We start from the raw sequence: 17,738 nt of genomic DNA, 5'->3' as shown, positions 1-17,738 counted from the left end.
AGCCAAGAGCTTATGTGTCCTGTGGTCTTTTGTAGGTTTCCCCACACGTGGCTTCCTGGGTGATGGATGTTATTTCCATTTATTGGATAACAGAAGATAATCACAGATCAGCTTCAAAATCTCTCTTGGAAGAATGACCAAGCTGTCTGTCTGCATATTGTGTGGGCTGGCTTACTGGAAAGTGAAGACTTTGGTTGGCCAGATTTTAGCTGCTTTTCCCTAGGGAAGGTAATTATCTCATTGTAGAAATTTATAAATGTAGCCCTTGCCAAATACATTGTTTGGGGGAGGTTTGATTCAAAAAATGGTAAAGTAAAGATATGTTGGATTTAAACTGTCTTTCTTTTTGGCACTATTCTTCCGGTTGTGCTAAATCTAAATCCCAGGAAATTTAACCAGATGAAAAGTAGAGTTTGATTTTTTTTTTAATGAATTTGTTTGTTGTTGCAGAAGGGATTCAAATAAATAATAAGTTGAAGGATTCGCTGACAAATAGGGGAACAAACATACCATTTGAAGAAGATCAACAACCATATAAAACCAACATCCAAGGAAATTAAGACTAATTTTGTCACCAACTGTCAAAGAGCAACGAATGCAAGATTTGAGAGAAAATGTGCTATCATTTGCTCAGAGGCATAATGAGGGATTTCCAAACCCAAACATCTTGGCAGACAATGGCTCAGATAATGGCTGAATTGAATAATCAAAACCACTGGAACAATGAGCCACAGACGCAGAAAGGGCCCTGGGTGGTCGGGCTTGTGGTGAGGTAACAGCTTGCCAAGCATCAAGCCCCCCACTGAAGAGTTCTGCACTTATATTCCTTCTTCTTCTGGACTGAGGTCACGGGAGATTATCAAGCTTCCAAATACATCCAAAGTTTTCAATGTCTAGGATGTCTCCAGTCTTGTTCTGTGGCAGGGCAAAGTCTGATTGGAGTCTGGAAAACATATTTTATTACATATGTGTTTGTTTTTGACATAATGGAAGCCAAAAGTTGTTGAAGGTAAATGTCAGTTTCACAGAACAACTAAATATGAATAACCTTATTAAGGAAGTGTCTCATCACAGTATAAAGGCAACAGATGATGCAGAGACTATTACCCCAAACGAATGTGCTGTAAAATGCATTTATCTTTGGGAGATGATAAACCAATGAAGGGAGGAGATCATGAATCTAAATGTTAGAGCTAAAAACTATAAACCTAGAAAACAGAGAAGTAAATCTTCATGACTGAGGATTAGGCAATAGTTTGTCAGATATCACATCAAAAACACAAGTGACAAAAGAAAAAATAAATTGGATTTCATTAAAATTAAAACTTTTGTGCTTCAAAGAACATCACAAAAGTGAAAAGACAACCCACAGAATGGAAGGAAATATTTGCAAATCATATATCTGATAAGGGACTTGTAGCCAGAATATATAAAAACTCTTTTAAAAAAATTATTTATTTATTTATTTGGCTGTGCCAGGTCTTAGTTGCAGCACACGGGATCTTGGGATCTTCACTGTGGCATTCAGGATCTTTCGTTGAGGCATGTGGGATCTAGTTCCCTGACCAGGGATCAAACCCGGGCGCCCTGCATTGGGAGCATGGAGTCTTAGCCACTGGACCACCAGGGAAGTCCCTAAAAATTCTTACAATTCAACAATAAAAAAAACAAATAACTCAATTTTTAAAGTAGGCAAAGGCATTAAATAGACATATCCATAAGCACATGAAAAGATACTCCACATCATTAGCCATCAGGGAAATGCAAATCAAAACCACAATGAGATACCACTTCATACCACTAGAATGGTTAAAATAATACAGATAATCACAAGTATTGGCAAGGCTATGGAGAAACTGGACCCTTGTATATTGTTAGTGGGACTGTGAAATAGTACAGCCTCTTTAGAAAACAGGCTAGCAGTTCCTCAAAAAGTGGAACGAAAAGTTACTTTGTGACCCAGCAATTCCACTCCTAGGTATATACCCAAGAGAATTGAAAACATATGTTTACATAAAAACTTGTAGGTGAATGTTCATAGTAGCATTATTCAAATAGCCAAAAAGTGGAAACAACTCAAATGTCCACCAACTAATGAATGAATAAATAAAAATGCGTTGTGCCTCTACAGTGGAATATTATTCATCTCTAAAAAGGAACGAACTACTAATAAATATTACAGTAAATGAACCTTGAAAACATTATGCTTAGTGAGAGAAGCCAGATATAAAAGGCCACGTATTATATGATTCCATTTATATGACATAGCTAGTGTAGAATAGGCAAATCCATAGAGATAGAAAGTAGATTAGTGGTTGCCAAGGCCTTGGGGGGTCGGGAATGGGAAGGGGATGGGTTTGGGGATTCTTTTCAGGTTTGATGAAAATATCCTGGAATTAGATAGTGGTGATAGTTGCACAATTCTGTGAATAGATTAAAACTGCTGAATTGCCCACTTTAAAGGGGTGGATTTTATGGTTCTGTGAATTATATCTCAACAAAGCTGTTATAGTAAATACATAAATAAATTAGGAGAGACATAAATATATGAATGAATAGGTGAATGGAGGTCACTGATGGCCCGATACCCTCTCCCTGATAAGCAGGGGCCCGAGGCCCCAGGTACCGACCTGGGTGGGGTGGCCAGGCTTGGCCCACATACGAGCTGCAAGGGAGGAGTGAGGGGCGAGCCACCCACGGGCAGAGGTGTCACCAGTGCCTTTCAAGACAGTCACTTCTCAGTGGGAAGATCCTGGTAGGTGGTGGCCCCATGGAAACTGAGGAAACCTGAATTGAGCAATAGGGCTTGGCAGGCAGGAAGGAGGAGGAGCCAGGGTATTTCCTGAGTTTAAGAGCACAGCCAATTTTATAGCTGCCTGGAACCAGGTGTGAGCAGACAGGGAGAGGTTAAGGGCACCAGACAGAAACTGTGTGGTTTTTAAGGAGGCTGGCTTGTGGAAGTAGTCATCCACTGCCCACAAAGGGATTTGTGACACTCATTTTATTCAATAAGATTGTGTGCCTGCCTGGGACTAATTGTAGGCAATAAAAGGAATGTTAGAGCCAGGAACTTGCTGCCTGGGAAGAGAGACAGTCAGTCTATAGCACAATAGGTGCCATGGTGAAAGTGAGTTCCAGAGTACAGAGAAGGGTCACCAGATTCAGACTAGATGGTCAAGGAGGGCTGCCTGGGGGAGGAGGCACTTGAGAGGAATCCGTGCCTTTCAGGAGATATTGCTACTTCGGGAAACTGCAGCCTAGGGAAGCTGACAATCCAGGATAGAGGCTTCATAAGAGCCCATTCCCTTCTCACAAACCAGCCATCTCTTCTGTGCTGAGACCTCCGTCATCCATGAGGAAGGACTCCAACCTGGAGAAGAAGACTGTGGTCATGGGTTCTAGCTCTGATCCTGGACCAGGAACTGGGCTGCTTTGTCATCTTAGACACCTTAGGTCTATTCTACCTGTGAACAATTTCCTCCCCTAAGGAATTAGAACTGTGGTCATTCTTCATGGAGGTAATATAATTTAGGTCAGTTCTTTCCTTTTATTCAGTTGAATCAGGTGTTCATGCATATGAGGAAAAAGTCTAGAGACACCAAATGAGGATCCACTGAGGGGGGGAATGGTGGTGGTAGAGTCAGAGTCCTGCCTCTAGGGTGACATATGAGTACAATTGTCTAGACCCACGCTTCCCTCCCAGTGTCCATGAGTAGCTAGGTGCCGGGTGGCCTGAGGTGGTGATCTCTTTAGTCTTTAGAAAGCTGGGCAGGGCCTGCGGTGGCTAGAGGGGCCCCTGTCCCTTTCCCCAGGCTTTATAAATCCTACCTTTCCCCCCTACCCCGACTGTGTGTCATGATGTAAATAAAAATGGGAAGCATTGATATAGCATCAGTGGCATTGCCAACCCTGGAACTCAAACTATTTCTTACCACAAAGGGCCAGAAATTGAGAAGTAAATGACTTTTTTGCCCTAGTGATGCATCTTTGATCATGGAGTTTCTGCTCAGGAAGAAAAGGCAGAGAAATATTGTCTCCTGGAAATGAGTGACCCACAGTTAGCATGACCCTGGGGTTAGACTTCTAAAAACCAGCAGGCCAGAAAGGTTTGGCCAATCAGGCTTGGCTAATATACTGGGAAATTGGATCAACTGGAGGCTGATGATTTGTATTGACTTTCAGAAGGTAGTGGCCAAGCAGGTAACAATTTGATTCTCTGGGTCATTTGGGTCACTGAATCCTGTCTTACTCGTACCATGTTCCAAAAATGCCTCTGTTAGGAATTGTGCTATGTTCCCCACAAAAACATATGTTGAAATCTTAACTCCAGCACTTCAGAATCTGACCTTATTTAGAAAGAGGTCATTGCAGATGTGATTAGTTAAGTTGTAATAGCCAAGTAGGAAGGACCCCTAATCCAATGTGACTGGTGTCCTTATAAGAGGATGGTCATGTGAAGACAGACACACTGGGAGAAGGCGATGTGAAGATGAAGACAGATCGGAGAGATGCAGCAGCAAGCCAAGGAGTGCCAGGGATTGCCAGAAAACTACGAGAAGCTAGGAAGAGACAAGGAGGGGTTTTCCTGCATGTTTCAGAGGGACTGTGGCTCTTCTGAGACCTTGATTTTGGACTTCTAGACTCTGGAACTGTAAGACAATAAATTTCTGTTGTTTTAAGCCATCAAATTTGTGGTACTTGGTTACAGCAACCTTAGGAAACTAATACAACCTCCCAAGGCTGAGGTTTTATCAGTGTGCACAAAAAACAGTTTGTAGTCTTTATTTGAAGGGCAGAATTTCAGCATTTTTTTTCCCTAAAATTTTTTTTCAAATCCACTAGGACTCTGGTGCTGTTTTTGAAAGTGCTGGAGTGTCCGGATAGAGTCAGGTGCTGGCTCTAATCCTCTTACTCCTGTGGTATGGCTTCCTGGAGAAGCACCTGGAGATGCCATTTTCAGGTTCAACGTGAGACCAAATGAATGAAAAAATTGGGCTTCTTTTTTCTAGTTTTTCACACACGTTGCCCAACTTACACTTCCATATGCATTGGTATTCTTTCTCAGTCACTCATTCATTCATCAAACCCTTACTGCATACCTGCTGCATGTCAGTGATAGACAGATAGGACTTTGCTCCTGTCCAGGGGCAGCCTCACATGGCTCCACTGCTGCTGACCCTTTCAGGCTTCCTCACTGAGTCACGCCTACCTAACTCATAGCATATCCTCAGTGGTGACAAACCTCTATCCTTGAAGGAAGAGATGAGATTTTGGACAACCTAGAGTCCTCACAGCCATGTCTGGGGAATGAGGTGTATGATTAAACTGAAAAAAAATTAAAAAGTCTAGGTCTTTATTTTTCCCCTAAAAACCTCAGAAAAAAAATTTTTTTTTACTAACAATACCAATGGGATATTATCATAACTCAGAAGGTGATGATGTGGAAGAACAATGTTATTTGGATATTTTTTAAAATGCTTATGACATGGTGGTCGTATAAGGAGACCCTTTTATCTCAAGCTTAAGGTCCACACTCAATAGCCTTTCCCTCATCTTTTTTCTTTGTCTTTCCTTTGCTCTCGATAAAGGGGCAGGTAAAGGAGCAGGGTCTTCTCTCTCTTCTTTCTCTTTATCTCTTCTTTCTTTCTCTTGATATTACTCTTGAGTAAATAGATGGTGACTAGTTCAGGGCTCAGAACTTTCAAAACATTCCCAGAGTGAGAACTTGTCCAGGGATCTTCTTCCAAGGTTGTCATCTACTTGTGATGTGAGCCTCATCACAGCTGACATAACACGTCACAAGACATATATACAGCAAACGCTCAGAGTTGAAGATGCAAGTGAAAACAGGAAGCAAGCTGGGCTTTTCATCACGGAGAAAAATATCTCAATATATCTGGGAGAATGTCCTGAGCTTCTGCCTCGGTGAGCTGACGCTTCTCTCTCAGTTTAAAATATTCCTTTATGGGACTTCCCTGGTGGTCCAGTGGTAAAGAATCCACATTCCAATGCAGGGGACGTGGGTTCAATCCCTGGTCTGGGAACTAAGATCCCACATGCCGCGGGGCAACCAAGCCCGTGTGCCACAACTGTTGAGTGTGCGAGCCTCAACAAGAGAGCCCACGTGCTGCAAACTACAGAGCCCACACACTCTGGAGCCCGCGTGCCACAACTAGAGAGAGAAAACCCGCACACCACAACTAGATAGAAACCCAAGCGCTGGAACGACGAGATCCCGTGTGCCTCATCGAAGATCTCATGTGCCGCAACTAAGACCCGATGCGGCCCCCTCCTCCAAAAAAGAAAAGGAAGATAAAGAAATTTTTAAAAAAGAATAAATATTATTATAAAAAATAAAATATTCCTTTATGATGTATAGAAATGGCAAAGATTAAATTCAGTGTTTCATGAAGCAATTTATTTATTAACCACATTTTGGTAGATCAGAAGAAGACAACCGTCTCTGCAAAGGGTGAAGGGGAATTCACTCATTCATTCAATCATTCATTCATTCATTTATCCACCAGATATGTATGAAATGACAGGCACTTTGACAGGCAGTGGGAAAGCCAAAGCTAGAAACACAGTCTCTACCCTTGAGGGGCTCATGGTAGGGAGAGATAGAAACAGAACCTGGTGCCATATGGCTCGAATGCAACCCGGAATTTGAGCCACCCTGCTATACCTTGAAGACCTAGCCCAGCATCCAAATCACTGTGCTCCAAAGGCCTTCCACAAGCAGGCCAAGGAGGGGCATAAACCACTCATCACCAATAAAATTTCCTGATCACCCCCTCTTTAAAGCATCTCTGCTCGTTTCCCAAACCGTCTCTCACCTCATCTCACCCCCAAAGCAGGATCTTAGCTTTTTCTCTCCTCCCCACATGACCCCTCCTCTTGCAACCTGGCTTAGTAAAACAAGACTTGATCTCAAGTGTCTCAAGATTGCTTCTGTTGCCTTGATTCAGTGTGTCTGGTGCTGCCAGACTGTAAAGTGTAAGGCAGGGGACGTGAGACCAGAGACCAAGCCGGGAGTCAGAGTAATGTGGGCTTCATAAGCCAGATCATTTTTATAGTGGCTGCATCTACCCTAGATTTTTGAATCAGAATCCAATAAACTTCTCTCCTGCCTCCCTCCTGCCTCCTCCTTTCTCCCCTATTTGTTGAAAACCTATTTATTGAAAAAAATTGGGCAGTCTGTCTTCGCAGTCTGCATATGGCTGATGACACTGCCGTGGTCGTGTCCTTTAACATATTTCGCTGTCTCATCATGTTTCCTGGTAGTTAGATTTTGAGGCTTAATCAGATTTAGACTTTTTTGGCTAGACTACTTCTAGTGTTGCCAGGCTTGGCAAATAAACATACAGGATTCCCAGTTAAATTTGAATTTCAGATAAATAATGAATAATTTTTAGTATATCTCATGGACTATTTGATACCTATTTATACTAAACATTATTTGTTATTTATCTGAAGCTCATCTCTAACTACTTTATAAGAGGCAGTGTGCCCGTCTAACAGGAGGCATATAATATCTTCCTGGCTCTGTTTGTGAAGCATTAGCCGCTGTTGATGATCATGGCCTAGATTGATTATTTCCCTAGACCTTGTAAAATTGTGATGCTCTAATTCTATTTTTTTTTCTTTGTTTCTTAGATGGAATATGTATATTAAGAGAAACTTTCCCTTACCAACTATTTACCTGGTCATATAGGAAACCAACTATTTACCTGGTCATTTACCTTTCATATAGGAAAGGTAGTTCTTTCACTTACCAGTTTCATTTACTAGTTTTCAGAATAAGTGATTCCCTAGCATCCCCCAGAGGTAACCAATGAGTTGTGCCCTTTCCTTTCAAAGCATCATTATGGACTCAGGGATTTTGACGCGTATGTATCTTGATCTATTGCTATCATTACTCTTTTAGACACTCAAATTGTCCCATCTTTGGCCAGTGGGAGCCTCCTGAACTTGACTTCTGAGTCCTTGTGATGCCGTCCCTGAGGTCTTTTTAAGCTTCTTTGCTTTCTGATGTAACAAAATGTTCCAGACTCATCTTACACATTTTTTAGCCCAGATTTGGAATCAGACATTTCTCTTAGAAACCCCTTTAGTGGGAAATGATATTTAGAGATCCAATATTTCTGACTCCCTTATTTAAAATTATAACAACTTCCCATAACAAAAACATATGCTTCCTGGGATCCCCTTACTCCGATTTATTTTGTTCCATACCATCTATCAATCTTCTAACATATCACATCATTTACTTTATCATATCTATTGCCCATCTCTCACCACTAGATTGTAAACTCCTTGAGGGCAGAGACTTTTGTCTATTTGTTCACTGTCTGTACATATTAGGCACTTAATAACTATTTCTTGAATGAAAGAATGACTGAATATCACTGAATTACATGTTAAATCTCACATGAATATGTGAGAGTGAATTTGGGAGGTACCACTGTGAAGCAGAGGGGTCAGGCAAGAGCCTATTTCAGTTGTCCAGGTGATTGATGATGGTGGCTTAGACTAGCAAGGTGCCCGTGGAGATGGAGAGAAAAAGTGGAGAGTAGAGACTAGGTACATTGTCTTGAAGGTAGAACTGACTGAACACAGTGATGACTTGGATGTGGGGGATGAGGGAAAAGGAGGAATGAAAGGTGGCTTCTAGAATCTTGGCCTGAGCAAAAGGATGGATAAAGATGCTACAGAGGTGAGAGGGGAGAGATGAGGGGGAGAGTTCAAGGATGAAGAGAATCAAGGGCTTCATCTTGGAAATATATGATCTGAGGTGTCTATTAGACAGCCAGGTAGAGATGTGAAGCAGGCAGTTGAGTCTGGGCTCAAGGATGGAGGTGTAAGATCCGGAGTCATCAGTATTCGGGTGGTATTTAGAGCTCTGGGACCTGATGAGATCATCTTGAGAGCTTTAGAAAGAGACTAGAAGCTGTTTTAGGACCAATACCTGAGATACCCCAACATGGAGCAACCAGAAGGAGGAGGAGCCTGCTAAAGAGACTGAGAAGAGGAGGCTAAAGAAATAGAAGCAAGGGGCTTCCCTGGTGGCGCAGTGGTTGAGAGTCCGCCTGCCGATGCGGGGGACACAGTTTCGTGCCCTGGTCCAGGAAGATCCCACATGCCGCAAAGCAGCTGGGCCCGTGAGCCATGGCCGCTGAGCCTGCGCGTCCGGAGCCTGTGCTCCACAACGGGAGAGGCCACAACAGTGAGAGGCCCGCGTACCACAAAAAAAAGAAGAAAGAAAAAGAAAGAAATAGAAGGAAAACCAGGAGAGAGTATCACCATTAAAACCAAGAAAGAAGAGTGCCTCAAGGAGGAGGAAGTGGTCAACTGTGTCAGATGCTCCTGGTGGGTCAAGTTTGATGAGGACAGAGTTAGACTCATTGGGTTTTACAACATAGAAGTTGCTGGTGACCTTGACAAGAGAGGTTTCAGTAGTAGAGTAGGAGTGGGTGAGTGAACAGGAAGTGAAGACTTGAACCATGGAGAGCAGATGACTAGTTCAGGAAGTTTTGTGGTGAAAGGGAGAAATGGGAGCAGTAGCTAGAGGGAGATGTGGAGGCAAGGAAAGATATCTTCAAGATGGGAGATGCTGTATATAATAGTGGAGATGACGCATGTAGCGGGAGATTCTAATGACACAGGACTGCAAAGCAACTATAGGAGACTGTTCGTGTAAGCCAGTCAAGAAATAAGACAGACCTGAACCCGGACAGGGAAATAGAGCTGCCTGAACTTATGAAGCAAGTGAACCTAGAGATCTCCCAATTTCAGACCACAGGCAAATGCCAGGGTGCATAATTTCTCAGGATCCAAACCTGCCTGCTAACAGCCTTTGCCCTCCTCACCATCACCCCAAACAAACACACATACCGAAACATCACACCCTTTCCAAAAGCAGAGAAAGCAGGATGCATATTGGGATCCTGGACAAATGCCCACTGCCCCCAGGATGGCCTGATTTGGGTTCAAAGCCAAGAAAGCACACAGAGTTTCCTTGTCCCCTCACTGGATTTAAGGGAGTTTTTAAAGTGCTCTTCTCTGGCTACCCAAGGATTAGCCATGTGTTTCAACAAGTGATTTAAAATCATTACTCATCTCTTTTGGTTGAACCTCAAACGTTTGAAATGTACACAGCTTGGCAGGCTGGCCAGGGCAGCTGAGCTTCAAGAGGACATGTCCCGGCCATCTGTTGCCCCGCTTCATACCAGCCTTCTGCCCTTCCCGTTGCCGAGGAGCACTGGGCTTGTCAGGCAAATGCAGGACAAAGACAACTGCAGCCTTGGCTTCAAACAGTTGCTCACACAGTGTCTTGGGTGGAGCTGGGGGGATGGGAGGTTACTGCGTTGTTTTGAAATGCTTTGCCTGGAGGTATGGAGTTTTCCCTCAATCTCACAGATCCAGAGGGTTTTAGGGACAGGGATAAAGGACATTACCTATGATTTCCCCTCCATCAGAGCAAACTGTGCTCAGCTACTCTGAGGAGATTCAGGGATGCAATGTGAAGATTTGAATTTCATTTTAAAAGTATTGAAGTATTTCAAAAACTGCTATTATAAAGTGTTTAGTCTATAATAACGTGAATACATTAAATAGACAATTGTGGCACACCAAGACTTCAACTGCAGAAGGTGTATCATCAGGTAAACTAGCTTTTTTGAGGGGAGGGCAATTTTATGATTCTTTTAAAACTTTTAAAATAAAGACTTTTAAAATAAAAATTTTAGATTTACGAAGAAATTGAGCAGATAGTACAGAATTCTCATCTTACCCTCCCCCTCTCCAGCTCTCACTTTCCCCTGTTAATACCATTTTACATTGGTATGGTATATTTGTCACAACTGATGAATTGATATTGAGACATTATTATTAAGTATAGTCCATTGTTTATTCAGATTTCCTTAGTTTTTACCTAATGGCCTTTTTCTGTTTCAGGATCCCATCTAGGAAACCACATTAAGGAGTCATGTCTTAGGCTCCTCTTGGCTGTAACAGTTCCTCAGACTTTCCTTGTTTTTCATGACCTTGTGAATACTAGTTAAGTTTTTTATCCTACTTGCAATCCCTCTATTGGGATTAGTCTGATGTTTTTCTCATGAGTAGACTGGGGTTATGGTTTTTGGGGGGGATGCTCACAGAGGCAAAGTACAATTTTCATCATATCGTATCAAAGGTACAAGCTATCGACATGATTTATGACTGGTGATGTTGATCTTTATCACCTGCCTGAAGTAGTGTTTATCAAATTTCCCCACTGTAGAGTTTTCTTTTCAGTTATTTTTGCTTTTTATTCTTTGGCTGTGCCACACAGTTTACAGGATCTCAGTTCCCTGACAGGGATTGAACCAGGCCACGGCAATAAAAGCCCAGAATGCTAACCACTAGGCCATCAGGGAACTCCCTAAAGTTTTGTTTTTAAAAAATTGTATGTAAGTACAGACTCATGGATATTTATTTTATATTTTGGATTATAATTTGATGCTACTTAATTTTGTTCTTCAAATTGTTCCAGCTTTGGCCATTGGGAGCTCTTTCGTTTGACTCTTGTGCCCTGCGACATACCTCCATCAATGTGATATTGTTTTAGTAAACTCAGTTTTGTGTGGACTTTGGCACAATCTCCTCCTGCCGTCTCTGAGCACAGCCTGGCCCTGATAGTGGGTGTGCCTTACGCCAGCCTGGGCACGTCTGCTTACAAAGTCAGAGCAATGAAGAACTGAGTACTTCTGCACTGGATCCACGAGGCTCCATAAACCACCAGGCATGTAACAGTGAATACAGAGTGATAAAACTGCCTTGTTCGTTTAGTACGTGCTGTAAGTTTTAGTTGTTTATTGCCTGACTTTTATGTTTACAATGAGGACGAAGAGCAGTTGTTGGATATTTTGACAGTTACTCATTCAACTTTGAAACAAAACTTTTCATTTCTCTTTCTAGCTTCTAAAGTGGTTTAATTGAAGACTATTCTAATCTCAAAAGACAAACTGAAAAAACACTGTTAGCAGGAGTTAAGCGCACAAACCCTGGTGCAGGACTGCCTTGATTTAAAACCTTGACCTTAGGCCAATTACTCCACTCCTTGGTACCTCAGTTTCTCATCTGTAAAAGGGGAAATTTAATTTTAACAGACCCACATCAAAGGTCTGTTAAGTGAGTTAATATATGTTAAAATGATTAGAATAGGGCCTGGCATATGGTGAGCGCAATGTAATGGTGTTTATTGTTATTATTTATAACCATCTGCTATGGTCTGAATGTTTGTTTGCCCCCAAAATTCATATGTTGAAATCTTAATTCCCAAGGTGATGGTATTAGGAGATGGGGCCTTTGGGAGTGATTAGGTCATGAGGGTAAAGCCCTAATGATTGAGATCTGTGCCCTTATAAAAGAGGCCCCACAGATCTCACTAGCTTCTTCTGCCAGTCTGCAGCTCAGAAGAGGGTTCTTACCCAACCATGCTGGCACTCTGATCTTGGACTTCCAGTCTCCAGAGACATTAATTTCTGTTTTTGTAAGCCACCCAGTCTATGGTATTTTGTTATAGCAGCCTGAATGGACTAAGACATCATCTACCTGTATGATCAGAATTTTCTCAGAACTGTGTGACTGAAGCAAAATACAAAAATAAGTTGGATGCCTAGACTGACATATGACTGTGAATTGGCCAGGGCTGTGACTTTAAAATGCAACAGGAACTGACTCTGGATGAGTTAAGCAGAAGAGGAATTCATGGGAAGGATGTTGAGTAGCCCATGGAATCTGGGAAGGAGAGAGAGGCAGGCTCATGGCATGAATGAGACCAAGGATGCTGGGAAACAGCCAGGAGCATGGCCAAAATGGTGGCACAGAAGCCCTCCAGAGAGTCCTGCCCTGGCCTCAGAACCCTGGTAAGCTTGTGCCACGACCATGGTCAGAGCCTGAGTGATGACCCTGCTGCTGCTGATGCCCTGGGATCTGGACATGGCTGCCACAGCTGCTGCCACCCCACTGCAACAAGGTTATCTGAGGGGCTCGCTCTGTGGCCTCTTATTCAGAGTCCAGGGCACTGCACCTGACTGGCTGAGTCCAGGTCACATGTCTAAGCCCTGTCTATAAAAGAGGCTGGGAAGCAAGTGTCTGGCGTTTTCAGCCTCTGTAGTGAGACGTGAGCAGTGGGCTCTAACTTCCACTAAGACTTAAGATGGAGTCTTCTACACACCTGGGGAGGGATTCTGAAGTTGGGCAACCAAAAGGTGACAAATGTCACCCATCACCTGTGCTTTCAATTTTTGTTCCATCATGTTAGCATCATTGATGGATTGTATAATAAGTAAAAGTTTGAAAAACACTTGCCCAGTGCTGCGGTGTCTCTCACATTTTTCAAGTCAGAGGCATAGGTGACTAACTTCTATGAGTCTTAAGGAAGATGAAAGCTGTGCTGGTGGGTTTTTGGGTAGAAGCTTTTCATGAAAGATGCAACTCTGGGCCTTTAAGGATATTGCACCCCTAATTTTTGTAAATGACAGCAGATGCTCTTGTGATTGATAAAATGCAAATTCCTTTAAAAGATATAAAAGTGATTGTTTTTATTATTTTGCATTTTCTTTTGATCAGCAGATACCAAAATGATCACTGCCATCCCATGGAGTCTTTGAAATTTTTTGCTTTGAAAAATAAGTCTTTAGATTTGATGGTGGGAAATCCTTAACATTGTCCCTTTTCTTTTTTAAAAATTTTTAAAAATTTTTTTAATTTTTATTTTTTTTTCCAACCTTCCTTTTCTAAGTGGAGAAATGGAGGCCCAAGAGGTAGAGTGACTTATGCAAGGCCACACAACTGCTTTAGAGCAGGCTCCAGGCCTCATGCCCTAGACCTCAGTATTCTCACATTGCCATGCTTCCAGCAGCTAGCCCAGGAGCAGGTCCGACCATCCAACACCACAGCTGCTGCCTTCCTGAGGCGCGTCTTGACAGGAGACCCAAATCTGCTTTTGGCTGCTGCTGCTCCTTTATTCACCCTTACTTTTGGGGTGAGAAATCTTGAGTGGCTTTCTCTTTGTCTTCAGCCTCCTTCCTGGAGAGAAGAAGAAAACAATAGAGAACAAGCAGCTAAAAGCCTCCATGCCGGTGCTAGGCTTCACCTGCTGGACTCTGACCTTTGCTGGTCTCAACTCTGCCTCTTCTCAGTGTGGCTCACCTGCTGCCCTAATTTGACTTGCTCCAAATCCTAGGAACCAGATTTCCTGGTCCTGCATTCACGCCCTGGCTCCCAGTCACGCGGCTAGGTTAGATCCTGACGTCTGCTGAGTGCACCCTGCGATAGAACTGCCCATCTTCTGTCTGGCCAGCCAAATCTGGACCCGGCCACCCCTCAGGAAGCTCCTGCAGGCAGGGCTCATACCCTACCACCCACCCTCCGTATCCTCAGCACCCAATAGGGCATGGCCCAGCAAACCCTCATTGAAGGCGAAGGCAAGTCCTGCTCTGTTTGGGTGCTGCCCACACCTCATCATGACAAACTAGAGCAAAGGGAGGTGGAGGTGCTGAGAGGACAAACAGTGTGAGAGAGTTTCCTTCTACCCTACCTAGGGGTATTTCTAACTTGATTGACACCACTTATTTAGAGCTGCCACAGACAGATTCGGGCTGTGGCCTGCCCAGGCCAGAGCAGGGACAACTGGTCTTGGGAATCCAAAGAGAACATCAGGATCAGTCAAAGTTGACTTAGCTAAACCAGCGAGCAAGACATTCATTCATTCATTCATTCATTTATTCAGTAAATACGTACTGAGTACCATATGTGTCAGGTTCTATGCTGGGCACCCAAAGATTTAATGGTGAACGAGACACACTCTCTGCCCTCAAGATGCTTAGAGTGAGGAAGACAAAACAGGGGACTGGTCTTTACAATAGATTATGGAGTGTGCTGAAATAACAATAACTAATATTTATTGAATGTTCACTGTGTGCCGGACCCTGCACTAAGCCATTGGCCATGCATTGTTTCATGTAACCCTCACAGGAGCCCTATTAGCAGGTATTATTATTATCTCCATCTTACAGATGAGGAAATGGAAACACAGAGAGCTTGAGTGACTTGCCCAAGGTCACACAGCTCAGGTAAGTGGCATACCTAGCATTTCAATTCGGATAGCTTGACTCCAAGGCCTATGCTCCTAGCTCCTCCACTAGAATAGTTCTGCCTCATTACAATAGTAGATGATGCAGGATACTACTGGAGCACGTAAAGGTGCACCGACTGTGTGCCAAGGACATCCAGAAGCGTTCAGAGGCTGCAACTAGTGTTAACATGACTGGCTCACAGGGAGCGAAGACTGCAGAGAGAATAGGCTGAAAGGTTCAGTGGGCACCAGTTCACAAAGGTCTTTAAAGCCAGGCTAATGGGTCAAGATTTTATCCAAAGGACGGTGGAGAAATGTAGAAGGATAAGCGGGAGAGTTTCACAATCAGGTGGCACTTCAGAAAGCTCTGTTTTAACTGTACTTTGGAGAAGGAATGGAGTCAAGCAAGAGTGGAGTGTGTTCCAGTTGTTCAGTCAAGAGCCGATGGTGGCCTGAAGCATGGATTGGCAGCAGCCCGAGAGAGAAGCAGCCTAAGTGCTGCCCACACACCTACTCATGACAAACTAGAGCAAAGGGAAGTGGAGGCGCTGAGAGGACAAACTGTGTGAGAGAAATTACTTTGTTGTAGGGAAGTCACCATCGAGCCAGAAGACTGGTGGAGACCAAGACACCTAGGTGAGCCCCAGAGGGTCAAGGGTCAGCACTGGTCCAACGTCAGGCAATTGGCCAAAGTCTAAACAGGCAAGAGGGTGGTAGAAGAAAAAGCCAGCAGAAGGTGGTGGGGACCCAGCAACAGAAATAAGAGGCCAATGAAAGGACTCTAGTCCCTGAATGAAGAAGAGAATTTCCCCCTGGGCAAGTGGGGACAGGAGAGACACTGGGAAAACAGGACCAGGAACCAGGGTCCCTGAGGCTGTCCCAGACTGGCAGTGAGACTGACGATGCTCACCAGCAAGACAGGGATTCAGCGTTCCTTCTGTGTCCCCCTCTCCCTACCTCTAGCCAGGTGGTTCCTATTTAATCAGGTCTGGCTTCAAAGTTGGTGGAAGGGGCAATGTGGTGAAGGGGAAAGAGAGCTTTGATGTCCGAGAGATTGGGGTTTGAATCTCACCTGGAGCCACTGGTTCTAAGACTCCAGACAAGTTACTTAACCTCTCTGAGCCTCAGCTCACTCATCTGTAACATGAGGAGAACAATATCTATATCGTGGGGTTACTGAGTGGGAGTAACAGTGCCCACTGCACAGGGTTATTGTGAGGATATAGGAGTTAACATGTGAATGGCCAGGGCTGCACCGGGGTGGGTGCTGAGTCAAGTCGTCAACCTTTCTCCTTTATCAGAAGTCATCTACCAGCTGGGCCCTGGGCCAAGGGTTTCAGGTGCTATGTTACTTCCTTCTTAACAAACCGAAGGAAATATCACTCTTCCCGCTTTGCAGGTCAGGGAAAAGTGCTGTCTGTGAAGTGTCTGAGCTTGAGACCTCTCTCTTTGCAAAAAGGGAGACTAGCGCATACTAATGAGCTGTTAAAGACACACTAGCGGTAAACTGAGACCCTCTCTTTGGCATAATCAGAAAAACAAAAAGAGAATTGAGGGCTTCCCTGGTGGCGCAGTGGTTAAGAATCCGCCTGCCAGTGCAGGGGACACGGGTTCGAGCCCTGGTCCGGGAAGATTCCCACATGCCACAGGGCAACTAAACCTGTGCGCCACAACTACTAAGCCTGTGCTCTAGATCCCACGCGCCTAGAGCCTGTGCTCCACAACAAGAGAAGCCACCGCAATGAGAAGCCCACGTACTGCAACAAAGTTAGCCCCTGCTCTCCACAACTAGAGAAAGCCACGTACAGCCACAAAGAACCAAAGTAGCCAAAAATAAATAAATAAGTAAATTTATTTTTTAAAAAACCTTTGTTATAAAGCAGAAACTAACATACCATTGTAAAGAATTATACTCCAGTAAAGATGAGAAAAAAAAGACAATTGAAAAGAAATTTTTTTTTTTTTAATGTATTTTTTTGGCTGCCTTGGGTCTTTGTTGCTGCGCGTGGGCATTCTCTATGTTTAGTGAGCAGGGGCTACTTTTCCTTGAGATACACAGGCTTCTCATTGCAGTGGCTCCTCTTGTTGCACAGCACGGTACAGGCTCTAGGTGCGGGGGCTTCAGTAGTTGCGGCACGTGGGCCATCGAGTGCAGGCTCAGTAGTCGTGGCACACAGGCTTAGCTGCTCCGCGGCATGTGGGATCTTCCTGGACCAGGGATCAAACCGATGTCCCCTGCATTGGCAGGCGGATTCTTAACCACTGTGCCACCAGGGAAGTCCCGAAACTTACTTTTTCACTGTGTGATTTCATGCACATCCTTGACCTAAAATCAACTTGCCTCCTCAAGCTAAGCTAAGTGACTTGTCCAATGTCATATAGCTGGGTAGCTACAGCCTGGGCCTGGAATTCAGGCTTCTTTCTTTTTTTTTTTTTTTTTTTTGCGGTACGCGGGCCTCTCACTGTTGTGGCCTCTCCCATCGCGGAGCACGGGCTCCGGATGTGCAGGCTCAGTGGCCATGGCTCACGGGCCCAGCCGCTCCGCGGCATGTGGGATCCTCCCGGACCGGGGCACGAACCCGTGTACCCTGCATCGGCAGGTGGACTCTCAACCACT

This window comes from Phocoena sinus, chromosome 2 (assembly GCF_008692025.1).
Source record: "Phocoena sinus isolate mPhoSin1 chromosome 2, mPhoSin1.pri, whole genome shotgun sequence".
Lineage (NCBI taxonomy): Eukaryota > Metazoa > Chordata > Mammalia > Artiodactyla > Phocoenidae > Phocoena > Phocoena sinus.
Note: the sequence above shows the minus strand (reverse complement) of the source record.